The sequence below is a fragment of the Copadichromis virginalis genome, linkage group LG22 (genome assembly GCF_057382275.1).
Source record: "Copadichromis virginalis isolate Kocher_CV1m ecotype Utaka linkage group LG22, C_Virginalis_male_GT1.1, whole genome shotgun sequence".
NCBI classification, from domain to species: domain Eukaryota; kingdom Metazoa; phylum Chordata; class Actinopteri; order Cichliformes; family Cichlidae; genus Copadichromis; species Copadichromis virginalis.
Genome location: NC_140638.1, coordinates 34,596,192 through 34,609,053, shown reverse-complemented (window position 1 = coordinate 34,609,053; position 12,862 = coordinate 34,596,192).

Below are 12,862 nucleotides of genomic sequence, written 5' to 3'. Positions count from 1 at the left end.
CCGAATGACAGCAATATCAGGAAGAAGGAACACGAGAAGCTGGAGAAATACCAAGGGCTCAGAGAAGAGCTCGAGAGGATGTGGAGGGTGAAGGTAACGGTGGTCCCCGTGGTAATCGGAGCACTAGGTGCGGTGACTCCCAAGCTAGGCGAGTGGCTCCAGCAGATTCCGGGAATAACATCGGAGATCTCTGTCCAGAAGAGCGCAGTCCTGGGAACAGCTAAGATACTGCGCAGGACCCTCAAGCTCCCAGGCCCCTCTGGTAGAGGACCCGAGCTTGAAGGATAAACCGCCCGCATATATATATATATATATATATATATATATATATATATATATATATATATATATTTATTAGGGGTGCAACGATACACAAAATTCTCGGTTCGGTTCGATACTTTGGTGTCACGGTTCGATATTTTTTCGATACAAAAAAATGTTCATGCCTTTTTAATTTGTCATTTATTAAAATTATAAATATATATTTTAACTCAAAAGTACAGTTTTTAAATTTAACCCTAACCCTTGTGCGTGTTTTTTATTTTGACAGCGAATGCGCACCTGCGGACCACTTATGTGCAGCCCTGGTTATTTAGCTCATCATATTGCAGCCACAGAAATTCTTTTGTCCATGAAACCATAAAGCTGCACTTTCTTTTTGCCTTATAGTGTGATTTGTCATAACTTCTCCGTTTTGCGGTAAGCTTTTCTTTGGCTGTCACTTCTTCACCCTGACCTGTCTTATTTGGCTCAGCAGAACTGAAATGCTTTTACACATGCACTCACATAAGCTCAGCGATTCTCTGTGCGATCAACCTCTCACATGTTTAAGCTTGCTGCGGGAGATTTCACTTGTCATGTTTGCATAGTAAGCTAACGATTAATAAGACGATGTCAGAGGAATTGGTGCACAAATTATCATCACTCACAGATCAGTGCTGTCGCTCTCTATACACAGTTCGCACGATTGCAAAGTGAAAGCAAAAAAACAAGCGCAAATTCAAACGCGACTTCAATATGTCACATATTGACAGTGGCTCACCGATGCCAATGACATAATTACCCAGCTACATTTCTGAAAGAATGCAAAAGCATTGACATATATTTTTCCTACAATAGCCCGACGGGCAGGGAAGAGATAGATTTTGGTAGCCCGACTGAAAAAAAAATCGCTAGCTCCGGGACGTCGGGCTAGCGATATTGCAAGCCCTGTATCTGATTGAGGAATCACTCATCTTTGGAAAAGAGAGTTTATTACAGAGAAATGGCTCTTTCCAAAATAAAAGCTATACTATCCGCTTCTTCTGGGCTATATTCTCAGCAGCATAAGGAGAATCATGTGCTAACAGCTGTCTAAATGACTCGGCTAAAGTTAGTAGCATGCTTGCTTTTTTTTGTCTGCTTCCACTTGTCTTTGCACTAGGATGATGTCGGCGTAAATGTGCAGTCATATTCGTTGTGTTCCCACTAGTGCTTTCAGGTTAATCTCGTTGAAATGACCTTAACGCCACAACACGGCAAATCTCCGTTAACGAGCTACCGCCGATCGCTCCGTGCATGGGGCTAGACGGCCAACACGTTAACGAGCTAACTGCGCTAACACACTAGTTCACACCAATGTAATTGAGCATTGCATGGCACATCCAACATACCGTTTTACTTTAGTCCATGACTCGCTTACCTTCAGGGTCATACGTCACATGAAAACCAAAATAATTCCAAACGCCAGATCTGAATGAGGTTCAATTTGCCTGTTGCAAGGAGAGCTTAACTTCTGTCTCGCTAGCTTGCCCTGCGCTCTTCCTTCTGACTATGCTGTCTGTGTTGAGCGCTCAGTGGATCTGCGCTCGACAGTGCAGCCTAGGCGGAGTAGTCGAACACAGATTCACTGAGCGCTCAACACAGACAGCATCGTCAGAAGGAAAATTGATAAAATAAATTACAAATGTTGTATTGTTCGATACATATGCGTACCGAACCGAAAGCACTGTATCGAACGGTTCAATATCGATACGAATATCGTTGCACCCCTAATAAATAAATAAAAAAAAAATATCTCTATATATCTCTCTCTATATATATATATATATATATATATATATATATAATAAAAATAAAAAAAAACACCCAGCACGCCCCTGCGGGAGGTTTATCCTTCAAGCTCGGGTCCTCTACCAGAGGCCTGGGAGCTTGAGGGTCCTGCGCAGTATCTTAGCTGTTCCCAGGACTGCGCTCTTCTGGACAGAGATCTCCGATGTTGTTCCCGGGATCTGCTGGAGCCACTCGCCTAGCTTGGGAGTCACCGCACCTAGTGCTCCGATTACCACGGGGACCACCGTTACCTTCACCCTCCACATCCTCTCGAGCTCTTCTCTGAGCCCTTGGTATTTCTCCAGCTTCTCGTGTTCCTTCTTCCTGATATTGCTGTCATTGGGAACCGCTACATCGATCACTACGGCCGTCTTCTTCTGTTTGTCTACCACCACTATGTCCGGTTGGTTAGCCACCACCATTTTGTCCGTCTGTATCTGGAAGTCCCACAGGATCTTAGCTCGGTCATTCTCCACCACCCTTGGGGGCATCTCCCATTTTGACCTCGGGACTTCTAGGTTATACTCGGCACAGATGTTCCTGTACACTATGCCGGCCACTTGGTTATGGCGTTCCATGTATGCCTTGCCTGCTAGCATCTTGCACCCTGCTGTTATGTGCTGGATAGTCTCTGGGGCATCTTTACACAGCCTGCACCTGGGGTCTTGCCTGGTGTGATAGACCCCAGCCTCTATGGATCTTGTACTCAGAGCTTGTTCTTGTGCTGCCATGATTAGTGCCTCTGTGCTGTCTTTCAGTCCAGCTTTGTCCAGCCACTGGTAGGATTTCTGGATATCAGCCACCTCCTCTATCTGCCGGTGGTACATACCGTGCAGGGGCCTGTCCTTCCATGATGGTTCCTCGTCTCCCTCCTCATTCTTGGGTTTCTGCTGCCTGAGGTATTCACTGAGCACTCGGTCAGTTGGGGCCATCTTCCCAATGTATTCTTGGATGTTCCTTGTCTCATCCTGGACTGTGGTGCTGACACTCACCAGTCCCCGGCCCCCTTCCTTCCGCTTAGCGTACAGCCTCAGGGTGCTGGACTTGGGGTGAAACCCTCCATCCATGGTCAGGAGCTTTCTTGTCTTTATGTCAGTGGCTTCTATCTCCTCCTTTGGCCAGCTTATTACCCCAGCAGGGTACCTGATCACGGGCAGGGCGTATGTGTTGATGGCCCGGATCTTGTTCTTACCATTCAGCTGACTCCTCAGGACTTGCCTGACCCTCTGCAGGTACTTGGTGGTTGCAGCCTTTCTAGCGGCCTCTTCATGGTTCCCATTTGCCTGCGGGATCCCCAGGTACTTGTAACTGTCCTCTACGCAAGTAACCCCGGCGGAAGGGGCTACATGAATAGGATGAGGGACCTATGGATATATATATATATATATATATATATATATATATATATATATATATATATATATATCTCACAGCTAGAGATTGACGAGGTACAACACAAATGCTACGGCAAGGAGGAGTCAGGACGCCAGGTCAGGGGTCGATATCATCACCCCCACCCGAGATTGGGTTCATAGCCCCAAGTGCGATAGGAGAAGGATCGTTGAGTGCGAGAGGAACTGACCTGAAAAATAGGATCATGGCCAAGCTTGAAACCTGGATCCCCCGTAGCCGGTTACCAAGATTACGTGAAGTACCCTCAGAAGGTCTGCTAGATGATGTTAATGCAGCACTACGGGCAATACCTACAACCACGATTACCGACACTAACAAGCTGATCTACAATACGGCAGCAGTGATCAGTGAGATGCTTGGCTACAAGTTGAACAGCGACAAGGGGCAGTACCCTCCATGGAGAAGGAGGCTAGAGGGCAAGATCAAAGTAGCACGGAGAGAGGTTAGCCAACTAACGGAGTTGCAGAAAGGTGCGACAAATAAGGTGCATAAGAAATACAGCAAACTGTCCATACCTGAGGCCTTGGAAACTGCCAAGCAAAGACTCACAGCCTTGGCCAGCCGCTTGAGGAGGTACACCAGAGAGATAGAAGGCAGGAGAATAAACCAGCTGTTCTCTACAGAACCAGCAAAGGTGTACTCTCAGTGGCAAGGGAACAATAAGAGAACAGCACCACCAAGGCTGGAGACGGAGCAATACTGGAAGAGCATATGGGAGAAGGATGCAACCCATAACGGCAATGCTCAGTGGCTAGAGGATCTGAGGGCAGACCACAGCGACCTCCCTGAACAGGGTCCAGTAACCATCACAGTGGCAGATATCCAAGAAAGGGTCTCCAGTATGAAGAGTTGGACAGCACCAGGGCCCGACATGGTTCACGCCTACTGGCTGAAGAAGCTGACTGCACTCCACGAGCGTCTGGCAGCACAAATGAACCAGCTGCTAGTTAACGAGAGACACCCGGAATGGCTAACTGAAGGCCGGACGGTCCTGATCCCCAAGGACCCCAAGAAGGGACCGGTCCCCTCCAACTACCGACCAATAACCTGCCTCAGTACTACATGGAAGCTCCTGTCAGGCATCATATCGGCTAAGATGAACAGGCACATGGGTCAATACATGAGCGGGACACAGAAAGGAATTGGCAAGAATACCAGAGGCGCAAAACACCAGCTACTGGTAGACAGAACAATCAGCCGAGACTGCAAGACCAGACTGACCAACCTGTGCACTGCCTGGATTGATTACAAGAAGGCCTATGACTCAATGCCCCACAGCTGGATACTGGAATGCCTAGAATTGTACAAGATCAATGGGACCCTAAGAGCCTTCATCAGGAACTCAATGGGGATGTGGCGTACAACACTAGAGGCCAACTCCAAGCCCATAGCACAAGTCACCATCAAGTGCGGGATCTACCAAGGAGATGCTCTGTCCCCACTGCTGTTCTGCATAGGCCTGAACCCCCTCAGTGAGATCATTAACAAGACTGGCTACGGATACCGACTACGGAACGGAGCAGTTGTCAACCACCTCCTGTGCATGGATGACATCAAGCTGTATGCCAAGAGTGAACGAGACATCGATTCACTGATCCACACTACCAGGCTATACAGCAATGACATTGGAATGTCGTTCGGACTGGAGAAGTGTAGTCGGATGGTAACAAAGAGAGGGAAGGTAGTCAGAACTGAGGGGATTGAACTACCAGAAGGCAACATTGCAGACATAGAGGACAGTTACAAGTACCTGGGGATCCCACAGGCAAATGGGAACCACGAAGAGGCCGCTAGAAAAGCTGCAACCACCAAGTACCTGCAGAGGGTCAGGCAAGTCCTGAGGAGTCAGCTGAATGGTAAGATCAAGATCCGGGCCATCAACACGTACGCCCTGCCCGTGATCAGGTACCCTGCTGGGGTAATAGGCTGGCCAAAGGAGGAGATAGAAGCCACTGACATCAAGACAAGAAAGCTCCTTACCATGCATGGAGGGTTTCACCCCAAGTCCAGCACCCTGAGGCTGTACGCTAAGCGGAAGAAAGGGGGCCGGGGACTGGTGAGTGTCAGCACCACAGTCCAGGATGAGACAAGGAACATCCAAGAATACATTGGGAAGATGGCCCCAACTGACCGAGTGCTCAGTGAATACCTCAGGCAGCAGAAACCCAAGAAAGAGGAGGGAGACGAGGAACCATCATGGAAGGACAGGCCCCTGCACGGTATGTACCACCGGCAGATAGAGGAGGTGGCTGATATCCAGAAATCCTACCAGTGGCTGGACAAAGCTGGACTGAAAGACAGCACAGAGGCACTAATCATGGCAGCACAAGAATAAGCCCTGAGCACAAGATCCATAGAGGGTGGGGTCTATCACACCAGGCAAGACCCCAGGTGCAGGCTGTGTAAAGATGCCCCAGAGACAATCCAGCACATAACAGCAGGGTGCAAGATGCTAGCAGGCAAGGCATACATGGAACGCCATGACCAAGTGGCTGGCATAGTGTACAGGAACATCTGTGCCGAGTACAACCTGGAAGTCCCGAGGTCAAAATGGGAGATGCCCCCAAGGGTGGTGGAGAATGACCGCGCTAAGATCCTGTGGGACTTCCAGATACAGACGGACAAAATGGTGGTGGCTAACCAACCGGACATAGTGGTGGTAGACAAACAGAAGAAGACGGCCGTAGTGATCGATGTAGCAGTTCCGAATGACAGCAATATCAGGAAGAAGGAACACGAGAAGCTGGAGAAATACCAAGGGCTCAGAGAAGAGCTCGAGAGGATGTTGAGGGTGAAGGTAACGGTGGTCCCCGTGGTAATCGGAGCACTAGGTGCGGTGACTCCCAAGCTAGGCGAGTGGCTCCAGCAGATCCCGGGAACAACATCAGAAATCTCTGTCCAGAAGAGCGCAGTCCTGGGAACAGCTAAGATACTGCGCAGGACCCTCAAGCTCCCAGGCCTCTGGTAGAGGACCCGAGCTTGAAGGATAAACCGCCCGCAGGGGCGTGCTGGGTGTATACACACACACACACACACACACATACATATACATACACACACACACACACACTCAAGTTACAAATTTATTGAGTAACTTTAGCACATAGCTAGCCTGACAAAATGTCTTAATATTTGCATCATTTCAGAGAACCAAAAACACGTCTGGAGTTTTTATCTCCTCCATACCTGCTTCATACCCTGGAGGACGGGGCTGTGGCCCCCCCACACCCTAGCAGATCGTTACATGGAGAAACCTTTGGAATGCAAGCATGCTGATCCACACAGGTATGCACACAGGTGTACACACGGGTATTCACAGACGCGGACTACAGCTTTCTTGGCTGCTGCCTCAAAGCACATTGTGCGCTGTCTATCTTGCGTGCTGCACAATATCGTTTATTATTTAGTATCTACTGATATTTACTGCTAGCTAGTTTATTGTGATGGTGCTGGTTTTTTTTTTTTATTATGTTGCTCTTTGTTGTTTGCTTTCTCTTCTGTTTTTTTTTCTCCATACAGGTGACCCAGGTGTTTTTTTTTTTTTGTTTGTTTGTTTTTTTTCTTCCCCCCCATCTCACCTTCTCTTCTCCCCTTTGGTTTTCTTTCTCTCCCTCTCTTTCTTTCATTCTTTCTCCCTGTCCTATCCCCCAGTCATGTCTGTCCCGTATGTAGCAACTGATGGTCTGTTTTACTTCTTTGATTACAAGTTACTTACTGGTTACTTTAATAAATCTAACAAAGAAACCTGGTTATATGTATTAAAAAAAAAAAAAAAAAAAAAAACACGTAGCAAGGGGATACCACTGAGATCCTCTTTCACTATGACAAATTACATTTCCTTGCATGCGTGTTCATAAGTTTTTTTGATCTCTGGCAAGCCCAAAGAAATAAAACCACAAAATGTAGGGGATAATTTCAGAAATATCCAGTTTAGGCACAAGGTCACAATATTAGAAATAAAGAATTTCACAACATGTTTTAACAGTATTCAGATTTGATTAACACATGAGTATGGTGTTTTTATCAAAAAAAACAAATGAAAGGAAAAGATAAAATGCTGCATTTGTCACGGATTGCCGGGGCAAGCTGTGTGTGAATCATTAAGGACCCAAGATGCAGGCTGCTTCAGAAGTGAGCGAGCTTTATTTACATGAAGGGTGAAACAAACAGGAACGTGGTAGACAAAAACCTAAACCAAAGAGTAACCTAAACTGGGAAAAGCTAAGCAAAAACAAACCTGAAATCTTGAGACATGAAACACAGATACAGGAAGACACGCCGAGACAACAGAGGGCGATACGCAGATGAACCAGCAACGCACACGAGAAAACACAGGGCTTAAATACACACAGGGCAATCAGGGAATGAGAAACAGGAGGGAGGCACGGCTGGGAGTAATAGGACATAACGAGACAAGGGGAGTGAAACTAGAAACACTGACGAGAGACACAGACCTACAAAACAAAACAGGAACTCACACATGGAAAGACACAGACTAAGAAACGCGGACTTAACACAGGAATACACAGGCAGAAAAGACTAAATACTAAACTGAGGAAGAACAGAACCAAAACCCAAAGAAATAGAAAACCAGAACCAAAATACATCACGATAATAGAAAACACAAAACGCTGGGTCAAAGACCCAAGATCATGACAGCATTAATAGGTGAGAAAACTGAATGAAAGTAAATTGCAGTGCAGCTAATCCACTGAAATATTACTGGTAACATTTTAATATGCCAATGCTATGATTTTGAAAAAAACAGCAAAGGGTTACTGCTGAAACCAATATGCACCTTTGTAGAGTGCAATCATGCTCTCAACAACAGAGCAATAAAACCTTAAATAGAAAAACACTTCTTTAGAAACATATAAAACAAAGGCTTATAATCTCCTTAGTGCCTTATGTCAGTTATGAGTAGTTCAGGAGGAACATTCCTTAAGTGACGTTTAAGATCCCCACCTAGAAGCTAGAATAGTAGTGAGATTGTCCTTTATTTTCTGTATGGATTAACAGTTATGTGACTAAAATACAGAATCACAACCAACTAAAACACAAGTGCTGATGGGGGAAAAAAATGACCTTCCCCTTTTACTTTGATTATCTAAAAGCCAAACATGCAGAGTCTGCAAAAGCCAACATTTTCTTTATTCTATTCTCTTTTTTTAAACCTATCCAGACTTGGAAAAATGACAAACTGAATTATTTGCTTTAACAAGCACTTGAGGACTGCGTAGGAGCCTCTGCTGCTAAAAGGTCATTTTTGAGACTCAGCACTTTGGGCTTCAACCCCCCATCCTCCAGACCTACCGAAACTTTCTGAATAAAGTCAAATGTGTTGGACAGATGTTTTGGGTAGCTTTGATGCAGGGTGTAAGTCAGTCCAAAATTACTAGAAACGCACCAACCTCAGTGTTACCCTCAACCAAAACTACAATCCTCTCAGGGCAGAAGAATGTTGCATTGCTGGAATTGGCAATCATAAGGCGCTTCACTAATATCTGATTCATCCGACTGCATCATCTTCAGAAAACAAAATGACTATATGTTAATGCATTCCTATTTCTGTTAGTTTCATTTATATAAGTCACATTTCTGGATTATTCCTAGCTCAGAAACCTCTTCGTGGCAATAACTACAGAAAGGCAGTAGGAGTTCTGTTTTTTTTTTTTTTTGTTTTGTTTTTTGGGGGGGTTCAATTTGTACAGTGATGTATGGAAAATGTATGAAAAATTGATCAGATTAAATCAAAAAGCTCAAAAACAAGCCAAAACCCCACTAACCTGGAGATTATAGCTTCTGAAGAGCTGAGACCGAACATCAGACACCTTTCCTGTGCGAGCATCTGTCTTTCTGAATAAGCTCTGGAGCATATTGGTGCAACACAGCATAAAAGTGGTTCTTCAGGTAGAGGTTTGTAATCCTGTGGAATTATGTACAGATCTGAACACACCGGATAAATTTACATTTACAAGTTTCAATTAGTCTACAAATCTTTGCAAAATACATCAAAATCCTCACACTACCAAGGGATAATTTGTTCAGACAAGCCAGATAACAGAAGTCAATATAAAATACATCTTGTTAGACACATCTATATACATTCTTACCTGGGACTCCAATTTCAGAGCAGGCCAGCAATGCATGATCTGACCTACTGTTAGGTCAGAGCAGGCCAGCAATGCATGATCTGACCTACTGTTAGGTCAACGCTGATGATCTCTTTGCGTCACAAAGCCAAAGTGGTGTGCATCAACATCATTGTAATCAGGACGTAATTCTTTTCACTTTTCTTGACTTCGTCCATAATCTGTAGTCTTAGCTGGTCAAGGCAACAGCATCTTCACCCCTTGGGAAATTAGGCAGAAACTTTACTTCTGCCCTGGCAAGTAAAACAAAGAAGACAAGGCAGACTACACAGAGAACAGAGAAGAGACATACCCAAGGAGACATGGATGAAACATAACTAGCCCAGAACTCAACTAAGCCGTAACTAATAACACAAGTACTTCACTTCATTTCAACATAACATAAGAAAGCAAAAATAAAAAATAAAGTCAAAATTCTGGGTCTTTCATTAATGTACACTGGGGTTCAGAATAAAATAAAAGGGAAAAAAACTGTTTGGTATATATATTATTGATGGATTCACCCTCAAGTTAACCTAAAATAGACCAGGCACAACAATTTTACAGTTCAGAAGATTCTACATTTCAACTTAGTATACAAAACTATTTGCAATGCAAACTAAGTTCTTCCGCCTAATTAATGGTAAATGTAATTATGTAATGATTAATCACTGCTTTTGTAAATATCATCCTGCGCCTACAATTTTGATGCCCCAGTTTCAATATGTCCAAATATTACTAGAAACGCACCAACAATTCCAGAGAACTGAACATAGGTTTCAAGTTCCACCAGTTAGCCTAACAGGTTAGCCAGAGTCGATATCCAGGTATGCGCCAAGTGTGAAGCAGCGTAGCACTGCACATTGATTCAACAATTTATCCACAAGGCAGTTTATAATCTGCAAGTCTGTTTAGCACTTCAGAAGTGCCTTCTAAATCCTTCTTTTAAAATAGTAGGAGCTTAGAAAAGTATGAGCAGTGCGCACCTCTGCTGGGACTAATAATGTGTTATACTAAATGTGAGCTTATTAGCATTATTCATACAAAACACACTTTGGGGCCACTGCCACCAAGACCATACACTGGAACCTTTGTTTACATTAGGTAACATGGATAAAATGACTCATGTCATGCATGTAAATCTTAAATGCGAGAAATACTGTTTCAGAAAAAATAAAACTTACCAAAAAAGCGCTCCTGAAGACAAAATTGCTGCAATAGTGGTAAAGGCAGCTAGCCAAGTGCAGAGCATTAGCTGTTCCAGTTCAAAAGTCTGTAACATGCCATAGCACGTCCTCCTTTGTACAGCGTCAAAGGCAGCAAAAAATGATTTTATTTCTGTTTGGATATTAATGTTCCACAAGTTTTTTTGGAATAATGAGCGGCCATTCGCACTGGAAGCAAGGAATCCAAGATGGTTCCAGCACCTCATGAAGAAACAGGTGGCGCACGTAGGCACATACGTACGTAGGCATGTACGCGATGTCAGTGTCGACTCAAATTATTTGAGGGCAATGTCAGAAACTAACCAATATATTCAAGTACTGATAACTTGGAAAAACAAACTTCTTCAAACTACTCAAAAAAATAAAGGCGTATGAACTTATAACAGGTATTTAAGTTGTAACTAATTTAATACATCAAATTGTTACTATTCAGTCTTACAGTGCATCAAAAGCCAGCTTAAGAGGCTTAATATTCTAAAGTTCAATTCAATTCACAACAGCAGTCGCCTCAAGGCGCTTTATATTGTACAGTAGATTGTACAATAATCCATACAGAGAAAAACCCAACAATCACATGACCCCTATGAGCAAGCACTTTGGCGACAGTGGGAAGGAAAAACTCCCTTTTAACAGGAAGAAACCTCCGGCAGAACCAGGCTCAGGAAGGGCAGGCAGGGCCATCTGCTGTGATTGGTTGGAGTGAGCGAAGGAAGACAGGATAAAGACATGCTGTGGAAGAGAGAGAGAAATTAATAACAGGTTCAATGCAGGGAGGTCTATTGACACATAGTGAGTGAGAAAGGTGACTGGAAAGGAAAAGCTCAATGCATCATGGGAATCCCCGCGGCAGTATAACAGGGAGGATTCAGGGTCACCTGGTCCAGCCCTAACTGTATGCTTTAGCAAAAAGGAAAGTTTTAAGCCTAATCTTGAAAGTAGAGATAGTGTCTGTCTCCTGAATCCAAACTGGAAGCTGGTTCCACAGAATAGGGGCCTGAAAACTGAAGGCTCTGCCTCCCATTCTACTTTTAAATACTCTAGGAACAACAAGTAGGCCTGCAGAGCGAGAGCGAAGTGCTCTAATAGGGTGATATGGTACTACAAGGTCATTAAGATAAGATGGGGCCTGATTATTTAAGACCTTGTATGTGAGGAGCAGGATTTTGAATTCAATTCTGGATTTAACAGGAAGCCAATGAAGGGAAGCCAATACAGGAGAAATATGCTCTCTCTATCTAGTCCAGGGGTGGGCAACTCCAGGCCTCGGGGGCCGGTGTATCTGCAGGTTTTAGATGTGTCCTTGGACCAACACAGCTGATTTAAATGGCTAAATTAGCTCCTCAACATGTCCTGCAGTTCTCCAGAGGCCTGGTAACGAACTAATCATGTGATTCAGGTGTGTTGACCCACGGTGAGATATAAAACCTGCAGGACACCGGCCCTCGAGGCCTGGAATTGCCTACCCCTGATCTAGTCCCTTGAACATATAAAGTCTAAAACTCCTGGCATGTTGGCATAAAGCTGATTGTGGTATGAAAGTCTCCCTCCTTTCTCCTGCTCTGCCAGCTCTCAGCTGTACAGTCTCTGTGCTCTCTCCAGTCAGCCAGGTTTTAGCCTTTGCAGGCTTTCTGGTCTGTTGGCCATCACCAGCCCTGAGCCTTGAGAAAGGCTCCTCTCTTTCTTGTCTTACAGCATTCAGTCATTCGCAGGCTCTCTGTTCTCTGTCGGCCATTAGCGGCCCCAAGCCTTAATACAGGCTCTTCTCTCCTGTGTTTGCAACTCTTATCCTTCTCACTTTTCCGGCAGACTGGCCTCCAGCGGCCCAAGCCTTAAGGCAAGCCTCTCTGCCCTCTTATCTCTACTGTCTCCTTTGCAAACTCTCAGCCGTATCGCAAATTATCTGTCTCACTTCTGTCATAGATCAGCCATGCGCCTATAAAAGGCCTTCCTTCTTAATTTTAGATGTAGTTTGTCCTCACGTCTTATTTCAGTTTCTCTCCA